The sequence below is a fragment of the Clupea harengus genome, chromosome 9 (genome assembly GCF_900700415.2).
Source record: "Clupea harengus chromosome 9, Ch_v2.0.2, whole genome shotgun sequence".
NCBI classification, from domain to species: domain Eukaryota; kingdom Metazoa; phylum Chordata; class Actinopteri; order Clupeiformes; family Clupeidae; genus Clupea; species Clupea harengus.
Window position 1 is genome coordinate 29,352,303 of NC_045160.1, and position 14,371 is coordinate 29,366,673.

Genomic DNA, 14,371 nt, shown 5'->3' on the forward strand with positions numbered 1-14,371 from the left:
CAGGGATCTACTGGGTGTGTACCTTGAGAGCATGTCTGTTATATATTCAGGTGCATGACTATGGAGTGATTTATAGACTAGTAGGAGAACCTTGAAATCTATTCTGAAACTAACAGGTAACCAGTGCAGTGATTAAGACTGGTGTGATGTGCGCACTCCGTCCATGTTTTAGTGAGGACTCGTGCTGCTGCATTCTGTATTGTTTGTAGTTGACTTTTTTGTAGTTGGCTTTTTTTTTGGTAGACCAGACAAAGGACAGGTTATGTTATAAATTCTGTTATATCATTACTGGCTAGTTATAGCCAATTAGTTAAAGTAACTGTAGTTTTTAGTGGCATCTAGTGGCGAGGTTTCTGAATTGCAACCAGCTGAATACCCTTCCCTTTACAAGCATGCGCAAGTGACTACTGTAACCGTCCAATGCCATAAGCGCGAAACGCCCGCTCTCGAGCCAGGGTTTTGGTTTGCCTGTTCTGGGTTACTGCGTGTTCCGTGGAAGAGGACCCGCTCCCTATGTAGATATGAAGGGCTCATTTCAGGCTTACGACAACACAACGATTCGTAGTCACAGGTAATTAATCATTAATGAAAACATAATTATGAGTACTATATATTGCTAAAAACTGCACACCGCCTTGAAGGCTTATTATAGCCCAATGGTTTCACAATAGAAGACATGAGGTCTGGAGGAAGGGAAAGATGTGGACAGATCATAAAGGCAAAGAACAACAGCAATTCATATTTGTTTTAATTAAACTAAGTCCAATAAATATTCGACCCAAATGACAGAAGATGGTAGGTCGTGTGGGTCTATGAAATTAATATCTGTCTAATTTAGTATGATTAATGGGACATTTTTATGTACTTTAACTGAAGATCTGATTCATTCAAGATTTAGGCTATAAATGTGTGTCTGTAAAGGCTGTCAAGGTGTGTTTGTGTGTGTGTGAGAGTGAGTGTTTGAGTGCGTAAATGTCATGTTTGGTGCACAATTTTTATTCCTTCAATTATTTTCAGGGAAATTTCAGACGAATGAAAGAAAAGGCCTGAAATAGAGTCTACACTACAGAAATAGTTTGAAAACTGTTTTTTAAGTGTGCTTTATTATTAACACAAAAGTTATATTTAAAAAAAAGTTCCTTTAAATGTTGACCTACCGCACGGAAACAAGTTTCTTACGCTAGTGATGCTTTTGACTTGACATTAAGAAACATCATATCTGTGGGCTCAAAGGCAAAATGTAAGATGTCTACAGGAAAGAGTCAAATTTGGGAATACCAGCCTATCAGAAGACAGTAACAGGTTGAGTTCCTCACCACATTCTTATAGTTGAATTGAGCTGGGGCTAATACTTTACCAACCACTGGCAAGATAAATAAAATACGGTAGTCTATTTACTAGCACGTTTAATAGAGGTGTACTCCACTTTTGTGTAAAGGCTACACCTATTTTAATGTAGACTGTTAAGGCCTAGGGTTGCCGAAACAAATATTCTTAATGTGTTCTCCAAATGGAAAGCGGACCAGTCAACGGCGAGGTTAGAGAGAGAGAGAGAGAGCAGGTAACGGAAGCAGCTCCTAAAAAGGCCACGGCTTCACCTGCGCGCCAGTGTAGCCCATCATCTGATCAGGGGCGGCCCCGCCCACAAGCACACCTGAACTCAAGCGCTGGGGAGCAGACAACTCAGAAGCGTAACAGAAAAGGCCTAGTGGCCGTATTAAACTGGCAAACAATAATAATAATTACATCGACAAGAGACCAACCTACTTAATTGAAAATTATAGGCTATATTTTCCATTCACGAAATAAATACAATTAACCTTTGAACGGCCCCGTGCGCCGCCATACTGGGGAAAACTCGTTCGATTCTGTTGACCACGTCTTCTTATACATTTGAAACTAGACAAGCCAATCAGCCACCTCGTCAGCCCAGACCAAAGGTCAACTAAAACTTTACGTTAGACACTCCATTTTGTTTAGCCTACTTGGAAGCCTGCTTTTCAACTACAAAGAGACGAAGGTAAGTTGAGCATCAGCGTGCCGTGCACCATAAGGAGCAACTCTTAAATATACGAAATAAATCAGTCTACCTACGCGGTAGGTAGGCCAACACTGTGGTTTCAGAAAGCATTTAACCCAGCCTACATCCAGAACATTTGACCGACATTTGAGTAAACCGTTTCTTGGAGAACGTCAAAAATTAGCATTCGCATGGTTTTCTCCTGGTATCCCATATGGAAAATGTCTGTAAAAACATAGGAAGCACACGCACAATACGTCCGTGATAAATATGTGGTACAGAGCTTCCAAACGTTTAACACTAAAATGGCGTAATGCCCATGTGCTGTAGGCTCTACGAAAGGGCCATAATTATGTTACAGGGCCGGATTAAGAATACAAAGGGCCCTGGGGCTACACCTACTCAAAGGGCCCCTCAAAATGTTCATACAATATTTCAGGCTATTTAGGAAAAATAGGCCTACAAATGTGCAATCACATATCCTCACTAGAGAGTAAAACCGCTCTGCTGCGGCCATATCGGACGGGTTTAAATTGCAACCTTTGAAAACAGAGGCCAGTCTGCGTTGTGGTAATCATTTTGTATTACATTTCCCCATTGTGCAATCAAGATTAAGAATACAAAGGGTCCTGCTACACCTAATCAAATGAATGACATTAAGAAAGTTAGTAATGCGAAAGAAAAGGAAATTATGGAACATTTGAATGTTTCATTGAATAGGCCTAAAGAAAATCTCTACGAAATCGAGAAATGAAAGTTAATGGACCTGAAGAATGAAATAGACAAACTGTAAACAGATGCTGCTAAATGAGCCTTTATTAACGATGCAGGGCCAGATTGTGGTTAGGAAAATGGGCAAAAAAACAGCTATTTTTTTGTTTTTGAACAACGAAATTGTACAGTCGCAGGTTTGAGAAATAGTCGTTTAAAGCGCCAACCCTCGGTTGGCCTACATAGCGACATTGTGTTCCCTTATGCGGTGAAATGAAGGCAAACAAATATATACTTTTTTCTCTGTAGTTATATTGTGTTTTAATTTATCTTAAATGTTGGGCATACTTATATGGCCATCATGTAGCCTACAGATCACCTGTCAGGCAGGGCACCTGGCAATGGTGTCACCCAACGTAAAAAAAAAACTGGACAGTGAGGCACGCTAACTAGACAGAGAGAAGCACATTTGGACAGGAACCGCGTCTTTTAAATCCACTGAGGGAACATTTTGGACTCAGCGTTCGACACGATGACGAGTATGAGAAGACTGTACATTAAGTCTGCACGCATTGCTTTACCACTGTTGGCCACTAGAGTGGAAACACTTACATTTACATTTACATTTAGCAGACGCTTTTGTCCAAAGCGACGTACAAGGGAGAGAATATTCAAGCTACGAGCAATAGAACCTGGTGTAACAATAAATAAATACTACTTTACATTAGAAATATAACAAAATTAAATAAAAAGAAAGAAAGAGTGCAGAAGTGTAACTGCTGTAATTGCAAGTTACGCACTAGTCGAAGTGCCAGTTAGGACGGGAAGTGCTCTCTGAAGAGTTGGGTCTTCAAAAGCTTCTTAAAGGTAGAGAGGGACGCCCCTGCTCTGGTAGTGCTGGGCAGCTCATTCCACCAACGTGGAACTACAAATGAGAATAGTCTGGACTGCCGTGCTTGCACAGATGGCAGTGCCAAACGACGCTCACTAGAAGAGCGCAGCATCCTGGGTGTAACATTTGCCCTTACAAGAGCATTTAGGTAGGTGGGAGCAGAACCATCAAGCACTCTGTAGGCAAGCATAAGTGACTTGAACTTAATGCGAGCAGCTACAGGCAGCCAGTGGAGGTCAATGAGTAGCGGGGTGACGTGTGCCCTCTTCGGTTGGTTGAACACCAGACGCACCGCCGCGTTCTGGATCATTTGTAGTGGTTTCACCACGCAAGCCGGCAGGCCCGTTAGGAGGGCGTTGCAGTAATCAAGGCGTGAATTCACCAAGGTTTGCACCAGCAGCTGGGTGGCATACTGGGTTAGGTACGGCCTGATTTTGCGGATGTTGAATAGCGCAAAGCGGCAGGACCTAGAGACAGAGGCAATGTGGTCCGTGAAAGTCAGTTGGTCATCAATAATGACCCCGAGGTTTCTTGCTGTTTTGGATGGAACAAGAGACAAGGAGTCAATATTGATGCTGATGTTGTGGTGGATGGCCTGTTTGGCTGGAAAGACCATCAGTTCCGTTTTGGCCAGGTTCAGCTTCTAACATGATGTCTCACGTACGTCGCCCTCACTCGCCCCTATCCTAGGTGGACCGCAGGCCCACTGTACCTGTGCAGTGTGCGTGTGTGTGTGTGTGTGTGTGTCACCCCCTTCCACACACAAAAAGAGTGTGCCAGCACAGTCAGCGCAACAGTCGTCTTTAAATGTGATGCACAGTCTCACACACCACAGAGTGCTACATAAATAATAATGACCTGATTAGCCTAAAGAGCTAAGCTGTAGTGTTAAATCGTTTCAAGTTTATTATTATTATTATTTTTAGCACATTTTGATGTACTTCAACTTCAGTTGTGTGGAACAAACTTTACTCCATCCCTGTTGGCTCGTAAAAAAACTATCACGCATGCTGATGGTAACGTCTAGATAAGACTGTGTGCTATTGCCAGTATTTTAGACTACATCATACGATTTTTGTATCTTTGAATATTATGTTATTTTTGATAGAATATTACAAGTCACTTTTGAACTGCTCCGTGCGCCGCCATACTGGGGAAAACTCGTTCGATTCTGTTTTTGACCACATCCTCTTAGACATTTTAAACTAGTCGAGCCAATCAGCCACATCGTCAGCCCAGACCAAAGTGAAAATAAAACTTCACTTTACTAGACGCTCCATTTAGTTTAGCCTATTTGGCAGACTGCCTTTCAACGACAAAGAAACGAAGGTAGGTTGACGAAAGATCAGCGTGCACCATAAGGAGCATTTTAAGTGGATATAACAGGACTGCAATTCTTAAATACACTAAATAAATCAGTCTAGCTTCTAAATGGTTGTGCTACAGTTAGAATAGGGGTAGGCAATTATCAAAGTGTTGGGCTTAATTCGTAGATGGATGTTAGGTCTACAGCCTCATCTTCGAATTATTTATATACATGGAGTTCGAGATGGAGAATTCCGGAACTTCAGAAATGTTCGTGCAAAACATCTGGAAATACCAGAAGTTAGTTTGACAAATATTATATAAATAATATAAAATATAGTTCCATTGCATTTGAAGCAAAGTTATAAGGCGCGCGTTTAGGGGTGACATACGTTCGCAAACTAGCAAGATTTGACCACTGCTTGCTTAGACTACTGTTTGTTTGCGTAGTCTGACGTTACCTAAATGGGTTAGCTCTCTAGTTTTAGCCTAAATCTGCGTTCTCCGCTTCACTTATCAACTTTGTCCGCTCGACGTCTACACTAGAGTTTACTCTATAGGAACGGAAATGAAAGTTCAGCGGCGCCCATCTCAGCAAAATGGACCGAGATGGTGTAATTCATGTCTATGGGAGCCGATTGGAAATAGAAGCAGTTTACATATATGATTGGTTCACCGTAGCCTACATCTCCGCTTCACTTATCAACTTGTTTTCCGACAGGGTCACGTATTAAAGGTTTGTGTCATATCTTAATGTCTCTCTTGGTTACGCAAAAGATAACTTGTTTTTGTCGGCTCTTGTCATAGTCTGTCACCAGAGGTGATATCCGGTGTTAACCAGCGCCTCCATTTCAAAGACGCGCGGTGAAGAGAGGCTGAGGGGATTCTGTGAGAATCAGAAGACGGACACAAAACAAGTAGGTGAAATATTTCTGTTCGACGAGATTCGTGTTGTATTAGATGAGACGTTTGTAGTGAGTTTCGTATAATGGTAATAATTAAACTGACGCAGCTTGATTAACTAGAAAGTAGGATAGCCTATGACACCCTAGACTGATTTAATGTTATTAAAATAAGCACAAAATTGTGTGTGAATTTCTGTATCTAATGGTAACTACTAGCTGGTAAAGAGTTGTACAGAGTAAACTTCCGGACGCGACAGACTTCTGCACCCATGGTGTTTTTAGCAAATGTGCTCTAGTAGGCTACATTTCGGTTCCTGAACCGTCTTTGGTTTTAGCCTCCTTCCTGCACTGAAAAATATGACATGTTAAATGTACTTATTTTTTGGTAACCGGTTGCAAGCAATTATATTTATCCAGACATATATCAAGCCATTGCAGTTAGACTAAATCAAGTAATTTTTATTAGATCCAATTGGGTCATTCAAACAAAGTCGAATCAAGCAAACTCAAACTAATTATGTAGGTCCAACGAGTTTTTTTGGAGAAATTTGAACCAAATTTGACCACTACACACACTTGACTAATTTATATTGATTCTACTTAGAAATACTTTCTTGAAGGTTTGCAAATTCAACTCATCCCAGTTTGTAAATGTGTCATATTCAAGGCAGTGCTTGCTTAAAAACAAAGTGCTTACATTAAAACTGAACGAGTTAAGGATAGAAATGACAGGATGATATGTTAACTAACTTCATTTTCAAATTTAAGATGAGAAAAAATGGCAATTAAACTTAGCAAAGACATTACGAAAGTTAATAATGCGAAATAAAAGGAAATTATGGAAAATCGGAATGTTTTATTGAATGAAGAAAATCTCTCAGAAATCGAGAAATTAAAGTTAATTCAACTGCAGAATAAAATAGACAAACTGTATACAGATGCTGCTAAATTAGCCTTTGTACAGATCACCTGTCAGGTAGGGCACCTGGCAATGCTGTCACCCAACGTCTGTCAATTTCCTACAATTTACTAACATAGCTTACTGCGTTGCTGATTACACACGCGTTGCACAATCAGTTCCACAGAACATCTCTTGAGCTGTTAGAATATCTCTGGAGTTTATCAGCGCTCTGTGTGCTAATAGGAGCTTGAGGAGAGGGCAAACTAAAGACTCTAACTCTACAGCCTCATCTTGGAATTATTTGTGCACATGCATTTCGAGATAGAGAATTCCAGAACTTCACAAACGTTCACGCAAAAAGGTCTTGAAATACCCGAAAGTAGTTTGTAAAATATTATATAAATAATATAAAATATAAATCCATTGCATTAGACTGAGGCGAAGCAAGGTGAAAAGGTGCGGGTATCGGGGGGACATACGTTCTCAAGCTGGCACCATGTCTTAGGCTACTGTTTGTTGGCGTAGTCTGACGTTACGCAAGTTTATTTGTATATTTGTCAGACGTTAATCGCACAAGCGACACACACGTGAATACATGGAGGCGACACAGGACACACACAGGCCTGAGGTCGTTGTGAATTTAATCTCTGCTTTTTTCCATCCCGGACTGTTAACCCCAGGAGCAGTGGGCAGCTTTTAAGCGCCCGGGGACCAGGTGAGGTGAACTGTCTGTCTTGGTCAGGGACGGACGAAGAGTGTTCTGTTCTTTTGCATGTTTTTTCTGTTGGGGTGCTAAGTGGAGGAAACCCGGGGAACACGAGGAGAACATGCAAACTCCACACAGAAAGGCCCGGGAGTTAGCCCACCTGAGCACTGAAGGTCTGGGGAGGACCTGCCCCCCCAGAGCCAACAGCGCCCCATGCGGGAATCGAACCCATGATCTTCTTGCTGTGAGGCGGCAGTGCAAGCACCTGAGCCAGCCTGAGTTACTTTGTTAGTTTTAGACAAAACAAGACAAAGACAAAAAGCCCACATCTCTGCTTCATTTATCAACTACTTTTCAGATGGGGTAAATAACTTCCACTCGACTTCGAGAACGAAAATGAAAGTCGTTCAGCAGCTCCACTCTCACCAAAATGGACTGAGACGGTGTAATGTTATTCATGTCAATGGGAGCCGATTAGTCGAACCAGTTTCCATATATTATTGGTTCGCCATAGCCTACATCTTCGCTCTTTTCCGACAGGGGTCATTTATTGAAGTTGTTTGTCTTATCTGAATGTCTTTCTGCTTGGTTAGGAAAGAGGAAACTTGTTTTGTCGGCTCTTCTTCCGGTGTAACCAGCGCCTCCATTTCAAAGACACACAGTGATGAGAGGCTGAGGGGATTCTGTGGGAATCAGAAGACGGACACAAAGCAGGTGGGTGACATATATTGGTTCGACGAGATTCATATTTTATTGGATAAGACGTTTGTAGTGAGTATCGTATATGGGTAAGAATTAAACGGACGCAGCTTGGTTAACTAGGAAGTAGATAGCCTAATGATAATACACTTTATTTGTATAGCGCTTTCATGCAAAACAATGCAGCTCAAAGTGCTTAACAGCATAGAAATAACGTGCAGAAAGAAATCACATGCACAGTGATCCACATTAAAAATGGACATCAAATAAACATAAAACATAAAAACTAGGATAGAGTGCAGAAATATTTAAGATAAAAAAAAAAGAATACATAAAATGCATAACACAAGATAGAAAATAAAACTCATTAAGCATAAAATAAAAATAAATAAAAACTATGTATATATACAGTATATAGTGCAAAGTCGTAGCTAATTAAAGGCTAAGGTGAAGAGATGCGTTTTTAGCTTTTAAAACAAAATATTTAGCGAGCTGGCTTCCCTTACATCTATAGGCAGTATGTTCCATAGCTTTGGGGCGTAATTGACAAAGGCTGCATCCCCGATTTTCTTACGGCTGTTGCTGGGAACCTCCAATAAACCAGCATTAGATGATTGAAGTGTTTTTTGAAGGCAAGTATTGTAAGAGTTATTTTTACTCTTGCGTGTTGGTTTTAGAGAGAGACCACCACCAGAAGCATTTGGTTGTAACAAGAGAAGTTTTACTGGTAAATAGTGACACAAATACAGCTTGACTTGACTTCACACAGAGTTCCGTCAACGTCTTTTAAGTCCAGATCCACTGAGGTTACTTCCTAGGGGCCTCCAGGTATACGCCTCTCTGGGACTGTAGCACAACATATTCTGCAGCAATAATTTCTGGGTGACAATCATAGCTTTGTGAGCACCTATACTCCCTTCTGCAGATGGTCATTATCTGTCCTGCACCAAGCTAAGAGGCCACTGACTTGACCTTGTCCCAGCCAGATGAACTGAAGCAGATGACTCTCTGTTTTCTCAGGCTCTGTTCTGCACAGTGTGTCCTAATGCATACCTGTGTCTCTATATAGGCCTATATACATTTGTTAATATGAATAAGTTGTTAATAAATTCGTACTGAACTGAATTTATCTTACAGTATCTGACAAGGGAGTTTGCAATGTAACTTGGTCCTAGCCCATAAAGGGCTTTGTATATAGAAGAAGGACCTTAAAATCTATTCAAAATGTTACTGCCAGTGCAGAGCAACTAAAAGTGGATTAATGTGCTCTCTCCTCTTGGTTCTGGTTAATAGCCGAGCTGCAGAATTTTGAATGAGCTGAAGTCTCTCAGGATTTTTTTTCGGGAGGCCAGTTAGAATTGCATTACAATAATCAAGCCGGCTTGAAATAAAGGCATGAATCAGTTTCTTTTTGATTTATAAATGATAGTACTTTAGCTTTGTTTCTAAGGTGGAAAAATGATGTTTTCGTCACCTGGTAATGTGAGACTTGAAGCTTAAATCTGAATCTAAAATAACACCAAGACTTGTAACCTCGGATTTAATCAAGGGAGTTCATTTCCCCAGATTATTAAACAGCATTTCTCTTTTTGTTTTAGGGCCGACTAGTAGGATCTCAGTTTTGTCCTCGTTTACCTTCAAGAAATTATTGCTAATCCACCTATTTATCACCAAAAGACAGGTAGTAATGGAATGTATTGCTGCAGCATCATTTGGTTAGGCAGAGATATACAGTTGCGTGTCATCCGCATAACTATGGAAACATACATTGTAGTAATCAAATTTCAGGTTCGCGCTAGCATCTTGTTAGCGATTAGCAATTCCTTTGTTGTGTTGCTCTAAGAAAGTCCTTAATGTGTTGTGATTATTAGACATATCTGACGGCACCCACAAATTGCTAATCGCTAACGAGATGCTAGCGGCGAAACCTGTTGAAATTTGCTACAGGATACCTGCAAGGCAGGTGTAGCTAGAACTACAGCTTAGTCTCTTAATATTGTGCCCAAATGGACACTATGTAACCCGGACACTTTTTTGGCTATCAGTCAGATAGTCTCAAGAGTTGTTCGAAAGCCATCAGCTGCTTTTTAGGCGCTTAATATTGGCTGCCAGTCTCCTGTAAGTAAGCACATAGGTTTAGCCACTAGCATTTCGTTAGCGATTAGCAATTCCCCCGTTGTGCAACAATCTTAAGCGATTAAAAAGTAGCTGATGTCTTTCGAACGACTCTTGAGACTCACTGGCTGATAGCCAAAAGGCATCTGGGTTATGTAGTGTCCGTTTAGGCACAATATTAAGCGATTAAAAAGTAGCTGATGGCTTTCGAACGACTCTTGAGACTCACTGACTGATAGCCAAAAGCATAGACATGTATACATACATATATATATATACATACATACATATATATATATATATATATATATACATACATACATACATACATACATACATACATACATACATTCATACATATGTATATACAGTGGGGAAAATAAGTATTTGAACCCCTGCCGATTTCGCAAGTTTGGCCACTTGCAAAGAAATGTGTGATCTATAATTGTAATAGTAGGTGTATTTTAACAGTGAGAAACAGAATATTTTTAGTTAAACTAAAGATTGTTTCATAAATCTGATTGAAATTAATTGAAAATAGTGCTTTTTAAATAATTATTTAATTACTTTTCTGGCACAAAAGGGTGAATGAATAACAACAAAAATAAAATAAACAAATATCGGTATCGGCGATCGGCTAGATTGGTGTTTTAAACATCGGTATCGGCCAAGAATTTTCATATCTGGTTCATCCCTAAGGTTGATTAATTAAACACTATTTATATCGACAAACATCTTCGTTTAGCGTTTTTTTTAAGATGCGGGGGCGGAAGAAGGGAACGCTACGATAGTAATTAAAAGTAACTACCTTACGCCAACGCCCATGTGGCAGCATGTATAGTGAGAATAATAATGGACCAAGTCAGCTCCCTTGTGCAACCACAAAGCAGATGTCATGTTTCTTAAACACATGATCTCCAAGCCTGATGTAAAACGTTCTCCCTTTTGATGTATGTTCTGAACCAGTCAGAAAGCCAACTAACTCAAGACGATTGATTAGGATGTCATGATCAACCGTATCGAATGCTGTGCTAAGGTCTAAGAGGACAAGGATTGAGACCTTTTTTGCATCCACATTTTGTCTGAGGTTGCTGATTACTTTAGTAAGAGCAGTTTCAGTGCCTTGGCATGTTCTCAAGCCTGATTGAAATTTCTCCAGGATATTGTTTTCTTTAAGAAAGGAGTTTATCTGCACTGAAACTGTCTTCAAGTATTCAACCTAGGATACCCTAGATTGATTTTAAGTTATTAAGGATGGACTAATGACAACAGGTTGGTCTAAGTGAAATATATTAGACGTGGGTAAAATATTTCGGTTTAACGACATTCATATGTTATTGTTAGAGATGTTTGTCGTGAGTGTCGTATATGGGGAATAATGAAACTGACTTAATTTGGTTAACAAGGAAGTAGGATAGCCAAATGATACCGTTGACCACCGTCATCTTTAGCGTAACTCGCCGTGGATATTAAGAAGATATCATTGCACTTAACAATTAATTCCTGGAATTTCTAAAGCATATCCTTGCCACAGCCTATTAAAATATCAGCCACTAAACATAAGTAGTTCATAGCCTACTAGTAGGCTCTCATGGTGAAAAATGGAACTTGGGCAATTAAAGCAAAATTATGTAACACTTTTCCTTAAGCTTCAAAGTCAGTCTGTGGTTTCAAAATCATTTGCCGGTAAACTGACTTGTAATATGGAGAATAGCGTCCTGCACTTGCTCTATGTTTGGCTGTGTTAGGAAGTATTTTCATCATAAACATCCCTGCCAATGTTATTTATGAAAGAATGCGACTGTAACCTTATAGGTGTCATGCCTCACAGAGATTTATAGTTTTTCCAGACGTAATAAAACTCATATACCTCAGTCTAGTCTCAGGCAGGCATTCAAATAAATGAATCTCATACAGAAAAGTTTGATCAGCCTTAATTAATCTCATATTATGTGTCATAATAAAGATAGCAAAATGACGGCATAGTATGGGACTGTGCTAATTAGTATTATCAGTAGCAGATGTCTGCCTCCTCACTATTCAATGGTGTACATTGACTATCAGACAGCGGCCGGTCATTTGAACAACCAGCATGGGATGCTTTTATTTAAAAGAGGCTTCCCAACCTATCGTGGGCCCAGCTAATGTGTCCTATACTTTTACAAATGTTTTTCTGAAAAGGTATCTTATTTCCATGTACCTTAAACATATACACCCAGGACGAATACTTTGTTCCGTTAAAAATATGCTTACAATTACTCGTAATAGTAACACAACATACAATGATCTTATCTCTGAGTAATAAATCATGTAGGCCCATCTTTAAAAAAATGGTCTTATAGAGCAGGGGTTGTCAAACTTTATGGGGCCAGGGACCCCTCAAAGGGCAGAACATTTTCCGAGGACCCCCTCATAATCGCATCCCAAATTAAACCATATAGGCTTATAGCTATTTGTAATGTTATATGCTTTTGGACTCTTTTACTCTAAAATCATATAGTACTAATATCACAAGAGTTTTAGATAGTCATTTTATTACATTTGGCATTACTTGACAGTATGTAGGATAGATTTTTAAATGATATTTTTGTAAAATGTGCTGAGAAGCTAAATAATGTTTACCTTACATAAAAACATATTGATGGAAAAACATTTTTTATCAAAGCAGATTGTATGGTTTTCCAACGGAGATGATTCTGAAGATTTATTTTTAACAAAGACATTAACAAAAATGAAATATCCACCTAATGTTATCATAAACTTGTATCCCCGACTGACACTACAAATCTCAGTGGTGGTGATGTGTGTGTGTGTGTGTGTGTGTGATCAATGAGAAGGGTGTGCCTGTCTCTCAGCTCATAGTTTGTCCAGTCCAGTTTATTTACCCGGTCTTGTTGTCACTGAACGATGGCAAACTTTGGAAGCCAGATATCTGCTGTTGTTTTATGGCTGATGTGATGAGCACTTGTCTGTATTAGGGTTGTCACGAACACTTAACAAATGGCATTCATATTAGTATTAGCCTCCAGCAAGATTTTAATGAAAACTACATGGTGACATCATAGCATTGATTATACACGTATAGCGTTTTCTTTCTAGAGTTTAATTTTGACAATGAACTGGGCTACGTTCTTGCAGCCAAATTGAAAGCTAGATAAACGTCTTAAACGAGAATACATGCAATAGGGCCATCCGATATGCCTTCGGCTAACCTATCTTTAAAAAAGGGCCTTCTGCAACGATAAACACGACCCGTACTGATGGAAGATTAAATGCATCACTTGCAGATTATGGCAGTTAACATTACTAGCGTGAAAAATGCGGTTTAGTTACGTTAGCCACACTGCATTATGATCATTGTACTACGCACCGTCAAAATTCTGTGATGGGGAAAATCGCTTGTCTCTAAACTAGGCTAAAACTACTAGTGAGGCTGTATATGGGTGAGCTTGGGGGTGTTCATGTTTATAATCACATTTGCTAACCTGTCGTTCTTTGAACTCTCTGAAAAGTTCGGGTGTCTGTCTGAGAGGTGCTAAGCCATATTTGACGTGTTGCCTCCTTTTGCCAGAGTGACTTTGAAGCATGTTTTACGGACGGGTCTCTGTGTGTCGATGGGCTTTCCTTCACATTCTGCTTCGTATCCGAAGTACTTCCAGATCTTATTTTTTTTTTTTTTTTTATACAAGCCGAGGACGGTCGGCAAGAGCTCCTGCACATGAGGCCATGTCTCCCCTGAGATCACTCGCTGTGAGTGAGGGCTGCCTGTTGCATGTGTGAGAGCTGGGCAGCTCCGCTCTTGCAGTCAATGCGTGCAGGCAGCCTGACAGGGAGCGGAACAGTGAGTGCGCTCTGATTGCGTGCTATTTTAATGAAGTACCTATACTAAAAATATGCAAATCCGTATCGTTTTTTACGTAAGGTTTCTGCGGTACCTTTCTAGTACCGGTACACCGTGCAACATTAGTCTATATGTTTTGTATACTGTATTGCAATAAATAAAAAATAAAAAAACCTTTGGAAGCCAGACTTTTTCGCGGACCCCCAGGCAAGGCGTTGCGGACCCCAAGGGGTCCGCGGACCCCAGTTTGAGAACCACTGTTATATAGCACTCCTG

At 40.1% G+C, this 14,371-nt stretch overlaps 1 protein-coding gene across 1 annotated transcript in view; it reads left to right on the plus strand.

Annotated features, from left to right (window-relative positions):
- Positions 1–4,889: 4,889 nt before the first annotated feature.
- Positions 4,890–14,371, plus strand: part of LOC105913023 (protein NLRC3-like) — a 70,618-nt gene continuing 61,136 nt past the window's right edge. The window contains exons 1-2 of the mRNA XM_042708784.1: positions 4,890–4,952; positions 5,736–5,845. The gene's annotated coding sequence lies outside the window, so the exon portion shown is untranslated. The remainder of the gene's footprint in view (positions 4,953–5,735; positions 5,846–14,371) is intronic.